The sequence below is a fragment of the Cervus canadensis genome, chromosome 18, assembly GCF_019320065.1.
Source record: "Cervus canadensis isolate Bull #8, Minnesota chromosome 18, ASM1932006v1, whole genome shotgun sequence".
In the NCBI taxonomy this organism is placed as follows: domain Eukaryota; kingdom Metazoa; phylum Chordata; class Mammalia; order Artiodactyla; family Cervidae; genus Cervus; species Cervus canadensis.
The window spans coordinates 52,531,958-52,545,599 of record NC_057403.1 but is presented as its reverse complement, the minus strand read 5'-3'; the positions used below and the strand labels follow the sequence as shown (position 1 = coordinate 52,545,599).

The 13,642-nt window shown below is 53.9% G+C and overlaps 1 long non-coding RNA gene across 1 annotated transcript in view; it reads right to left on the bottom strand.

Annotated features, from left to right (window-relative positions):
• The window catches only part of LOC122421361, a 139,341-nt gene that overhangs the window by 39,763 nt on the left and 85,936 nt on the right, over window positions 1-13,642 (bottom strand). The window lies entirely within an intron of this gene.

Below are 13,642 nucleotides of genomic sequence, written 5' to 3'. Positions count from 1 at the left end.
ACTCTCAAGAAAGAAGAATTATTATAGTCCCATTTTACAGATGTGAAAACAGAGGCCCAGAACACAGCCTCACTCCTCCAATGCTCCCCAGTGGGGACCACCCGCCCCTCACCACACTGCCTTCTGGCAGCCTGAATAGGGAATTGGAAATCCCGTGGCCTGTCTCTGCCTTCTCATGGGCGGGTCCTAGGACCTCTCCTTCAGACTTCATGCTACCATTTGTTAGGACTGACTCCAGCCCTCAGCGGCAGGAACAAAGGTCCCCTCACCCTCCCATGGCCCCCACAGCCTCACGTTCCAGGGGCCTCACGTTTATCTCCACAGGGGACTGTCCTCCCTTGTTCCTCTACCCATCTGTCCCTCTGGCCCACTGTTCCTCTTCATTTTACTCTCAAAACGTCCATTTCACCCCACTGAGGTCTGCACAGTGTATGGGCTGCTCCGAGGTCAGAAACCTGAGCCGGGCACAAGAAGGGACGGACCCCTTGATGGTTCTAGCAGATGCCGAGGGAGGGAGGGGGCCCCAGGCAGCCCCCAGCTGCCCACCCGGCGATAACCCCTGACCCCTCGCCTGTCTCATGGGCCATCAGCAAGTCTGAGCCCGGTGAAGGCCCATAAATCCTGTGTTGCCCTCTCAGGATTCTGGCCCCTGCCTGGGAGAAGGCATTTTCTATGCCTGCGGGAGGCCACCTGGGCACTCGTGGAGCTGAGGGCACTGGCTTCTTTGCAGGTTCTGAACTCCTGTGCTGCAGAATTCCATCCTGTACCAAGCTGGGCAGGGCCGCCCATGGACCGGGCGGGAATAGGCATGCACTAGCACCTCTCACCAGAGCTCACTCTCACAGCCCGAAAATGCACCCCTCATGTACCTCTGTGACACCCATGTGAGAGATCAAGAGCCCTTGGGCACAAAGGGGAGTCACTTATTATTCAAGAGACCACCCAAGTTTAGAGGACAGGATGGGTCTTTTTAAATTTTTTTTCTTTCTTTTTAAGGTCAGATAGTCACAAGGTCAAAAATTCAATATATAAGCAAGCATCTCCCTCCCAACATTTCCCACAGTCACCTTTCTAGGCCTACTAGTATTTAGAGATCTTTCAGGAATATAAACATATCATTATGTGCATGTAAGCATATGAGTACATACACTTACACATGTAAGTACACACACACTCACATAAAATCGAGTGGCTTTTCATTCAACTACTTTGGTGATCATTCAACATCATTACATAAAGAGCCTTGCATTCCTTTTGAAGGCTGCATACTATTCCATCAGGTGGCCCATTCATTGTCTGTTTATTTAACTAGCCCCCTACTGATAGGGCCTTAATGGTAAACGTCACATTTCCCATGGACTCAGGTATTAGGCAGCTCCCCTGCTGTGGCAACCTGGGACTCCCGGTCACTCTCAGTCTGGTCTTTTTCCTCCTCACAATCTCTGCAGCCACCTTGGTGGGGTCCAACTCCAGCTTGAGGCTCCAGGGTGAGACTCAAGATCCTTCTACATCTTTAGATGCACTCTTCTTGCTGATTTTGACCTCCTTTCACATAGCATAGCTTTCCCTTACATCTATGACAGGAGCATGGTAGGTGCGGGATCGTCCTCATTTAAAGGAGGGCAGGAAAGATAAGTCCTAGTGGAGCGACTCCCTCTCTACCTGCCCCACGGGTGATAAAAGAGCAACTGGTTTTGTAAGAAGGCACTGCACGCGGTGAGAAGGGGGTGCGGTGCCCAGTGAAGCAATAGAGGATTTGGGATCTAAAGGTTGCGGGTGGGCACCCCAGTTGCCCCATTTATTAACCTGGGCCACCCTCAGCCTTCCCCACCTGTCCATCAGAACAGAACACATGTGGTACATTCACATGGCAGGAGCGTTTAGCTGTTCAGTCCTGGGCTCTGAAGTCAGCTCCAGCTGGTCCAAATTCTACCTCTGCTTCTTACAGAATAGGGTACCTTGGGCAGGCATGTTCCGTCTCTGAGCCTCAGTTTGGACAATTACAACAGGACCCCCTTGTGGGCTTAGAGGCTTACGTGATGATTCAAGAGATGAAGTGCAAGCACTTAGCCACTCCACATAACCCGGCGAATGGCAAGTGCTCAAGACATTTTCGCTTCTGTTGTTGTCATTGATGTTCCCTGGTTGTTGCCCTAGTGGTGCTGGCTGATCTCCGGACACACTGCGCTCTTCCCCACTGATGTCCCCCCACAGGTCTCAGTGCAGTTGTTCAAACCCCAAGGCACTGGCGGGGCTCGCAGACTCAGACAGCTGGTGGGGATTACCAGGTCATCATTGCTCGCAGGTGCTCACAGGCCTGTTTCCTCCCCAGGCCCCCACTTGCAGCCTTGCTTGATGGAACACACACGATGACTCTTTGCTGGGAGAATCCTGCCTGGAGGCAGGGGAGTGAACCAAATGACCTTTTGACCTCACTCCCCACCCTAACTTCAGGGTTCAGGATCACCCAGCATGCACAGGGGCCAATGAAATGAGCCACTCTTTCCGGAAATGGGAGGTTATGCAGCTTGAGCAGCGTTCCACAGCTCCCAGGGGCTTTCAGATAAGCCTTGCTCCAGGCTCTTTTCTCCCCAGGACTTGTGGAAATCTCTGGGTCTGTTTGACATCAACTTGTGTCCTCCTGATCCCACCAATGACCTTCCATTGACCTTTGGATGCTGGCGAGAAAACGTCATTTTTCCCCTAACCCGTTGAACTCTCAGAAATGACAGGGTGGCGGAGGCCAGCCTGGCTTTCCCCGCTGTCGCCGTGGCATAGAGAAGGCACCCACGCCCAGCCCCTCACACCGAAAATGAAGTGAGGTCTTCCTGAGAGGGTTTCTCCTGCGGGGCACGGGAAGAGCGAGCAGGAAGGCCACGGGGCGGCCGATAGGACACCTAGAGGAAGAGGAGGAAATGGCCAGCGGAGTCTAGACGCGTTATCTTGCCCCCCGTGCGGGCACCGGCCCACGCTCGTCCATCGTTCCTGGAGCCGACTTCCTGCCGCAGGATTTACGCCAATGACTTCACCCTCTTGCTATCTCGGCAGTCCCGCTGCTGCCCGCTCCGGGCTCTCAGGAATTAGGGGCCAGATAACAAGTCTAGACAGCTCAGAAGTTTTAAATGGATTATTCTCCAGGGGGTGGAGGATGGCCAGTGACCGCTCTGGGGACCGGACCACTTTCCGACTCCCTCTGCCTGCTCCCCCACCCCCACTGCCCGGAGGTTGAAAGCAGACAACGAAGAGCTGCAGGCCGCAGGGTCTGCTCCACCCGGCGGTCAGTGGGACCCCCCCCCCCCCCCCCCCCCCCCCCCCCCCCCCCCGGTCCTGGTTCAGGGAGGACCCTCGGGGCTGCCTCAGCAGAGCTGGATGAAGCCCAAAGGGCACTCGAGTTCAAAAACACAAGGGCGGTGGTGAAGCCACACGATGCATGGACAGAGCCCGTTCATTCCGACCCCAAGTGTCTCAGAAGAAGTGCTTGTGCCCTGCCAGGAGGGTGACCTTAGCACACACCTCCACCTGCCTGGGGGCTCCGCTGATCTGAATCAGATCCTCTCGCACGCTGTGTGGCAGCCCCTTTGCCGTCTTCTCCCACCCTTTGCGTGCTGAACTGTGTCCTCCCCAAATCCCCATGCAGGAGTCCCAACACCCAGCACCTCAGAATGCGCCCTTATTTGGAAATATGGTGTTAGTCAAGATGAGGTCACACTGGCGAGGGTGGGCCTCCAACTGACTACAACGGTGTCTGGATAAAAGGGGGACTGTGGGCACAGAGGGCACGCGGGGTGGAGATGGTGGGGACACGTCTACAGGGAGCATGAGGTGGCCAGGGAACCCTCCCTACAGGGAGTGGGGGTGGCTCCGAGCAGTTCCTGCTCACAGCCTCAGGTGGAGCCACCCCGCCCACACCTTGGTCTCAGACGTGGGGCCTCCTGACCGTGGGAGACGTTTCTGCTGTCGAAGCCCCAGTGAGTGGCGCTTTGTTTTCTGCAACCCCAGCAAACTAATACACAGCCACCTTCCTGAAGGACAGGGCCAGGCGCAGGAGTGCCTGGGGACCTCAGGAAAGAGGTCACCCCTAAATTATAAGCGGCCCCTCAGGCTCCCGGCAGCAGAGCTTCCGTGGAGTTATCCAAGCCACGAAGCTGTCATGTCAGCAGCTCACAGCTGGTGGGGGGGTGGGGGGAGTGACTCCGTGGAGACCAGGGGTTTGTCAGCTCAGGACACGGGCTGTAGCATCACTATTGGTGCCCGGCCTCGGCAGGCGTCATCCTGGACACAGTTGTGGCTTCCTCTGGCGCCTGCAGCCTCTCATGGGAGCGATCTCCGCTACGGGCACAAGCACAGCCTGAGCGCAGACAGGCAAGCCAGAACTGCCAGGAACCACTGTCCTTGGGAGCGGTTCTCAACCAGGGAGAGTTGGTGGGCAACATCCCGGCGCCCTGGCTGAGCAGCTGAGAAACTCCGAGGGGTGATCCGCGGTCCCCTCGAGCTCCCACCACGGTCACAGGGCCAAGAAAGCACCAGGCACTGGCCCCCTCTCTTCCCACTCTCCTTTCCTGATGTCCCCTGAGGTCGCCTCTCAAACAGACCCCTCGCACCCAACCTTGACCCTGGTCTGCCTGGGGTAGGGGGCTGTGGATCCAAACCAAGACAATAGGAGGGTATAACTCGCAGCACAGAGAGACGGGAGGAGGAGATACGTGTTAGCAGAACCCTGAAGGGCTGACCCTGTAGGAGCTGAATTCCCTGGGTGCCTCAGATAGAACCCAGGTCTCCAGATTAAAACCAGCTTGATGGGCGGGTGTCAAGGCAGAGGTTGCTATTAATAGTGCTCACCAATATCCATTCTCCTCTCAGCTGATAATACTAACTGCAACTAGGCATGACTGTCCTTCCCAAAGGCCCACCATCCTGGAGTCTGTTCTTACTAAAGGCTCAGAGTCTCAGGCAGGTGCGCGCCCTCGTCTATGTTCCGGCCAGTGGGATGGGGGCACAGTGACGTCCCGCCCCAGACAGGTGCCCATAGGTGCCCTCATCCCACTGTGTGGGTCAAGATGGGAGCAAGTCTCTTCCCATCTTCACCTCCCCATGCTCCTCATCTCATACCAACACGGGGTGAGGGTTAAAAAACACTGCAGAGACTCTTTTATCAGTTTTCTTCCATCAAAACCCACTTTGAAGCTTCCGACCCTAGCAAACCTTTCATCCATTTTAGCAAGCCAAAGACAGGCTTCATTTACATTAATCCAAAAATAATAAAGTGAGATAAATAAATAAAGGTTGAGAAAGAACACTGGTGAATTCGGGAACCTGCGAATCCAGGAAGTGTTGGGAGAGCCGGGATCCTTCCAGGAAAGACCAGCTTGTTCTGATGAATTCTGGAAAGTGTGCCTCCCCAGGAGGTGAGGGGTGACCAGACACATGGCAAGAGGGTCACTGTGAGGCCCCTCTGCCCAAACCCACAGGAGACCCCCTTGGGAAGGATTTCCTAAAATGACAGTGAGCAGGAACAATGGGTGAGTCAGGTCTTGGCCAGAATCGATCCTGATTCTCCTAGCAATGCTACAGTGTTTAAAGGGTCTGTGCTACATGGAGACAAACTGTGAGCCCGGAGGCTGAAGAGCAGCCCAGACCAGTCAGGATGGGTATCCTGCACCGTCCCTCCCGGAGGAGTGAGCAGGTGGATTCGTATCTAAGATCGCTGTGGGCCCAGGCCTGCCCTGCTTGGGGGCACAACAGCCAGTTTGGGGTCCTGGCTGGTCCACCTGCATCCCTGGGGCTAGAGGGAGGAGCTTGGGGTCTGCTGGGACCACTGTGCTGACCATGCCCCTCTTCCTAGGGTCGAGGGCCTGGTTCTGCTGCTTCCCGCTGTGTGCCCTTAGATAAGACACTCAGCCTCTCTGAACTGCACTCAATACACCTCTCAAGTGATGTCCACACACCTCTCTTACTGGGTACCTGGGAGGGCTGGGTGAAGTCTTGTGATTATCAGGCTGCTGTCTGAGCCCCTCGGGATGCTATCCCAAACGCCACAGACTGAGCAGCTGATAGACAACAGAGGTCCCTTTCTCACAGACCTGGAGGCCGGAAGTTCAGTTGAGTGAGAGCCTCCTTCCAGGTCACAGACTCTCGCAGGGAGGGGGCCTGCAGGGTCTCTTTTATGAGGGCACTAACCCCTTCACGAGTCTCCAGCCCTGTGACTTCTCACCTCCCAGAGGCCCCACCTCCCAATACCACCATCCTGGACAATCGGATTTCAGCATGAGACTCTAAGGGGGACACAGCAGATAATGTCTAAATTTATCATGGATTTCCTGTGCAATCTCCTCCTCTCATCATTTCCCTCCAAGAGACGTGGACAGAGAACGTGGGCTGATGTGGGCTTGGGGCAGAGGGCAGCCCGTGTGGAGACGACAGGCTGTGTGGTATGGATGAGGCGGGGCTGCATGGGTGCACGGGGTGCCCTGCGGTTTGTGAGGTGTGAGCGCCAGGAGAGCTCTGTGGGGGCGGGGGGTTGAGTTTTACAGTTGGTACTGTCGCCCTGGAGAGGAGTGCACATTTCCTGTGGGAGCGGTGCAGGTACGCAGTGGACACGGGATGAGGGACCCCACTTCCTGTAGGAGTGGTGCAGGACAGAGTGGACACATGAGGAGGGACCCCACTTCCTGCAGAAGCGGAGCGGTACACAGTGGGCATATGAGGAACCCACTTCCTGCAGGAGTGGAGCGGGTACAGAGTGGACACAGGAGGAGGGACCCACTTCCCACAGGGGAGGGGTGGGGGGGAGGGTGGCCTTTGGCTGCTTTTAAATGCACAACATGGAAACGAGGACCGACCCTGAGAGGCGGTTTACCCAAAAGTCAGTAAGTGTCCAGAGAGAAGTCCATCGTGACTAACCACCCCTGCACCGCTCCACACCGCCGGGGGCACAGACGCAGAGCTGGGGGCAGAGGGTCGGGCGGAACCCCCACGCAGAGAGCTGCCTGGGGTACAGCCTCCAGTACAGCAACCCAGCCTGGGTGCCTGCCCCCGACACTGCGTGCTTGTGCACAGACATGGGCACCGGGAAGGGCAGAGCACATTTAGCCCGGGCAGCCTGCAAAGGCGACGGGGAGGTTAACTTGTAACCTGAGGACTTTGGGGAGCTCTGAGGGTCATCACAGGTGGATTTGCTCTGGGTCACAGGTTATCAGAGACTGTGCTTAGAGTCAGGGGAACAAGGAAGCAGGGTTTTATGCAGTGTCCGTAAGCAAAGACAGGAAATGGCAAAGACGTTCTCAGACCAGGGAGGAGGGCGCGGGAACCACCCCCAAAGAGATGCAAACTTCGCAAATGTGTGAGTTCAGCTCCACACATGCCTGACGTCCATTTCAGCACAAAAAACTCAGAGAAAAGAAGCTGTTGGCCAGTTCCCTATTCAAGGTTTACCAGTGTGTGCCTCAGAACAGCAGGCCCAGGTTATGTCCCTGCACCACACACACACATTCACAAACATGTGCTTATATACACACATGCACACAAATGTGCACAGACACATGTGCACTCATACACATACACACACATACCCACACACACAAGTGTTGATATACACATGTGTGCACACATGTGCAGTTGCAGACATGCACATACACATCCATGAAAACACAAGCACACTCATGTGTTTACACACACGTGCTTGCATATACACACGAGCACAGACACATGCTGGTGTACTCATGTGTACGCACATGTGCAGGTGTACACATGCAGACACACATACATCCGTGCACAAACATAGGCTCATACATGTGTTTACACACATGTGCTCGCACACACACATGCAGACAAATGCACACGTGCACAGACACATAAACACATGCTGACATACATGTATGTACGCACATGCAGGTGCACACATGCATCCATGCACACAGGCACATGTGTGCTTATACACATGCATGTGCACACACATCCATACACACATGTGCACACATATACAACAGACACACATGTGGACACATTCACATATATCCATGCACACACACACACATAGGCACACAGGTCAGCAGGCTGAGAGTTTGGGGAGGGTTGCCGACAACATCCTCTTGGGAAGTCTCATTGGACTAAAGTACTTGGTCTCAGGAACACCCACCCCTCAATCTTTTCAACACTTTATTGAGAAGTCATTCATACATCAGACCATCCACCCATTTAAAGTATACAATTCAATGGGTTTTAATCTATTCACAGAGTTGGGCAACCATCACCACAATCGATTTTATAACATTTTTTGTCACCCCTAAAGAAACTGAGTACCCGTTAGCCACCGCCCCTGAACCCCATCTCCCCAAGCTCTTGGCCACCACTAGTCTGCTTTCTGCTCTGCAGATGGGCCTGCTATGGGCATGTCCCGACAAGTGGATTCGTCCAACATGTGGTCTCTGGCATCTGACTTTCTTCACTCAGCACAGTGTTTCCAAGGCCCATCCATGTGGTAATGGCTGTGTCAGCGCTTCACTCCTTTCTTGGTGAGTAACACTGCGCTGTGCGGATGGACCCTGCTTTATTCATCTGGTGCGTTTTCTCATTGGTGCACCGATTCTAGACTTGAGGTGAGAGTATGGTCCTGAGATTCAGGTGTTCTGAGTGCTTTCACTGGGTGTGCTGCCCAGTCGGGTTCCAGAAGTTGACTTCTCTGAGCACTCGTGAAAGGGCACAATGCCTGCCTACACTAACGATATTTTCTACATGGAGGCCCCAGCTGCCAATAACACCATAGGTAGGCAGAGTAAGGTGCCCGCCCCCCAGTGTCCAGATGGCGAGGGCCCTGCCTGATGGCGCTGCAGTACTGGCCACTCTCCCTCCGTGGACCCTGACAGCTCCCCTGTCAGTTCAGAGGTCATCCCTCTGAAGCATCCCAGGTGCCTAGCCATTTCCTCACTGCAATGTCCCGGGCACAGAGTCCAGGCTTATGGTTCTGATGGACCCTACCTGAGCTTAGGTCCATTTCACAGCCTTCCTCTCCTGACACAGAACTTCCCACCCCCACTTTCAGCACCCCAGGGCATCACAGACACCAGAATGGCTTCCACATCCCAGTTTCCCTAGACTACATGGTGTGGATATGGCAGACTCTGACTTCACTCAATTCCTGGACTCAAGTCGGTGCTCTAGCCTCGTTGCACCCAACGTGGGCATGGAAGAGCCTTGTCACTTTGGGGACACAGTCATCCTCTTATCACTTATGCCTTCAAAGCAACCATATTTGGGAGCTAGATATTTTTCATAAATAAATAGGGTCAAAAGCTGATAAAAATCAATACATCTGAATCAACGCACGGTTCCTGGTACGGCGTTCCAGCGGATATCTTGTGGCCTGGCGGGTCCCTTTGAAATGTTCACAACAACAGAAAGGTTTGTTTTTCCATCCAAAGCAAATGGAAATACTCGCAGGAGGGCAAAAACAAATACTGTGCAGGGGCTGGAGCATTTCAGACAGCCCAACAGAACTTTGGGACCCAGGAGATTTACAGCTCTCTGCAGTGTCCATTTTCCCAAGGGGTGCGGAGGGGGGGTCCCCTCTGTTCATGGAAAGACATGAGACTGTCTTGGGGCTGGAAGAGTGTGTGAGAAAGAACTCAGAGCATGCAGAGAGGGACTTCTGAGCCAGGCGAACCTGCATCCCATTCCTGCTGCCCCCACTTAACTGGATTCCTTCCCTCTCAGAGCTTCAGTTTACCTCTCGGCCAAATGGGACAACAAAGGCTACCTTGGAGGGGTGTGGAGAAGGTAAAATGAGTTACATGAACGGTTAGGTCAGTACTGCAGCTGTCCACGTTATAAAGGTAACTGTACCACAAACTAATGGACTACAAGTGCTTCTCAAATAGCTCATTTTCCATCTGCACCATAAAATCCAGCATGGATTCATTATACTGCTATTTCATGTCATTTTCAGAACCAGTAAGTGGTAACCAAGTACCTTCCAAAGGTTAGGCCCTGTGGAGGAGCCTTGTCTCTCCAACTGCTTATAAGGCCCGGGGCAGGGGCCATGCCGGGCTCTCCTCCTGGGGGATCATGTGAAGGAGGGACAGCTCGTGGTCACAGTTACGATGAGCAGTCCCCCTGCCAGTACTGCCTATATCACAGCTCACTGCATCCTCGTGACAACTCCATCACCCCTGCTTTATAGGCTGAGACGGAGGCTCAGGAAGGCTGTGACTGCCCCAGCAGCATCCAACTTGCGTGCAGCGGGCCAGGATTCCAACCAAGACAAGCAGCCCCTCGGTGTCCACATGGGGAAGGGAAGCAGGGGTGGGGCAGGGAGGACGGCCGGAGGACGGCTGGGGCCACGGGCCGGGGGCAACATCCAGAGCAGACACACTTTGGAGAAACCAGGAGAGAAATACACACAGAAGGAATGTAGCACAGGGCAGCCACAGCGGACAACCGTCTGCCAGCTCCTCAGAAGGTTAACACAGAATCAGCATACGACCCGGCATTCCCACTCCGAGGTATGGCCCCTACAGCGGAGAGCAGGTGTTCAACGACCTATACACCTGTGTTCTTGCCTGCACCATTCACAGAACCCACGAAGGTGGAAATGACCCAAACGCCCATTGATGGTGGATAAACACAGGTGTAGCCGCTCCATACAAACGGAACACTGCTGAATCACTGAAAGGGGTGAAGTTCTGACACGTTACAACACGGAAGGACCTCACGAGAACCACACTGAGGGAACAAAGCCCATCAGAGAAGACCACGTATTTATGAGTCTGTCTGTATGAAATGTCCAGGACCTGTACATCCACAGAGACAGAGAGAGAAGATGGTGGTTTCCAGGGATGGAGGAGGGCAGGAGGAGGGGTGTCACCTTGGGTACCAGGTCTCCTTTTGGGTGACTAGAACATTTGGACCCGGTTAGAGGAGGTGATTGTACGGCACAGTAAACGCACTAAATGCCACGGAATTGTCTGCTTTAAAGTTAATTTTATATTATGTGAACTTCATGTCAACAAACAGAAAGAAAGAAAAGGGAAGAGGCTGCTACACAGAAAAAGCTACAGAGATGCCAAGGTCTATGTACCACAGCACAGAGGAGGGCCCTGAGTAGGAATAGGCAATGTCCACCCTGAGCAGGGACGTCCACCCAGGCCCGCTCAGAGGCAGAGTCAATATGCTGCCGAGGAGTCCAGGCTTGTTCTTGCCCATGTGCCTGGCGTGTGGGTGTGGACCACACGGCCCCGCCCAAAGGGGCAGGCACTGAGAGGCAGTGGCCTGAGAGTGCTGCCCGCTGTGCCAACGCTGAGAGTCTCACTCACTCATCCGTGAGACAGCACCAACTGCGCACCTGTTAGACCCATGTGCCACCATTTAGCAGACGAGGAAGACCCGATTCTTTCCCTTGTAGGAGCTGGGTCTAGAAAGACACACAGATGATTAGCAATTGTGGTGAGTGACCTGAAAACAGAGTAGGTGCCCCAGTGAATTTCAAAGACCCTTGACCTGGCCAGTGAGTCAGGGAAGGCTTCCTAGAGGAAGTGATATTAACCCAGGAAAGAGAGGAAAGGAAGAGCATCCCATGAAGAGAGGGTGGCATGAACTAGAGCCTCAGAGGGAGCACAGCGAGCTTGGCGGATGGAAGAAGAGCAGAGCTGACGGGAGTTCAGGGAGGGACAGGGCCCGGCAGGTGGGGACAGCAACAGCTAACGCTTATCGGATGTTTACCATGTGCTAGGCACGGAGCTGAGAGCACTACACACATGCAGTTGCGTCATCCCCACGGCAGTCTGGGAGGTGGGCGCTATTCTTATTTGTATTCTCCAGGTGGGGATGCTCCAGCAGAGAGAGAGAGAAAGGAATTGACAGCCCTCGGCCTGGGAGTGAGGAGCAGGCTTGCACCCAGCCAAGGGGTGACAGAGTCTGGGCTCTGAACAGCACACCCGACACTCTCAAGGGTCAGGCTTGCGTCGTGAAGGGAACATGAGAAGCTCATTCTTGTGAGCTCCCAGGCATGAGCGGCTGAGCAGGAAGACCGATGAGAAGATGGGGTTCACATAAATTTTCACTGAAAGTCATGAAAATTTTCATGTTTAATGAAGATTTATGTCACATAAAAACTTGTGAATGCGGTTTTGTTCAAAGCAGAGAACAGCTGACACAAACCCAGTGTCTTTCCCACGGTGAGCATCACACAGGGAGTGGTGCAAGGCCGTGGGGAGAACCTCACAGTGATGGAAAGTCGCAGACACATCAGACAACACGGATGAAGTGCAAGAAAATGACACTGAGCGAAAAAATCCTGTCCCAAAAGGTTACACACGGTGTGATTCCATCTGTTCAACACTGCTGACATGACAAAATGACAGAGGTGGAGAATGGGCTGGCGTCTGCTGGGGAGTGGAGGGAGAGACGGAGGCTACAGAATGGGGTATGAGGGATCTTTGGGGTGTGACGGAGCTGTCCTGCGTACTGACTGGATGAGTGGACCAGTGTCACAAAACTGCACAGGACAAACCACACACACACACACACACACACACACTCACGAATGAGTGAACTCCGGTGAAATCTGAACGGGGCGGAGGGGTCATGGTGGGGTGGGTTTCCTGCTGGTGTTGCCACACTGTGGGGATGCAGGGGCTGCTATGGGGGACCTGGATGAGGGTATCAGGGGTCGCGCTCTATTACTTCTTACAACTGCATGTGAATCTACGGTTACCTCCTAGTTAAAAGTTTTGCTTTGTTTTTTAAATAAAACTGAATTGAATGTCATAAAAAATAAAAATAAATAAAATAAGAAGGGGGGTCACCAAGTGGGAGTTGGGGGCACCCTGGGTGAGGGTGGCAGAAGAAGAGGGGGTCACCAAGTGGGAGATGGGGGAGCCCTGGGTGGGGCAGCAACAGGAGGACTGGGATCCCGGGCAGTGATCACACAGACGCACCCCTGGTCACGCACGACTCTGAGCCACTGCGACCTCCTCGTTCTCCAACCCAAGGGCAGGGCTGGCTGACGCAGGGCTTCTCAAACTGGCCGCCCATCGGCGCCATCAGGGATGAATGAAGACTGAATGGACTTTAGGTGGGGCTCCGGTACTGGCATTTTTTTAAGCCTCCCCAAATGTTGGGAGTGTGGGCAGCCAGGGTGAGAGGAGCTCACATCGCCAGGAGGCCCCCGCTCTTTAGGGTGGAAAAGGGGCTCTTTCTCAAACCAAAGGAATTCAAGGCCCGGGAAAATTCCACGCCCGCAGAGTCATGGTGAGGGTTGGTGCGGGCCGTTCTGGAAATTCTTTTTATTCCGCCTGTTCCCCCATCATTTTCTCAAGGGAAAAATAAATACCAACATCCCCTTTCGTGTCAAAGTGACGGGTGTGTATACCATCAGCGTGAAAAGTTATGCCCTGAAGCCCAGCTAGACGACCAAACGAAACCTCCCTGTCAGTGAGTGGATGTGTCCAATATTTCAAGCAAGACTGTTGAAAGCTATTTTTGTAACGTGACTCTAAGTGGATAATGTAAGGCTATGGCGAAGCCCGGGGAATGAATACATTCTTGTTTGCAGTTCAAAAATCAACAGCAGACTCTAGGGCCTTCGAATGTTCCTGCACAAGGCGCTCGGTGTCCCCGGAGTCAGGCTGGGTGGTGGCTTGTGGTGGCT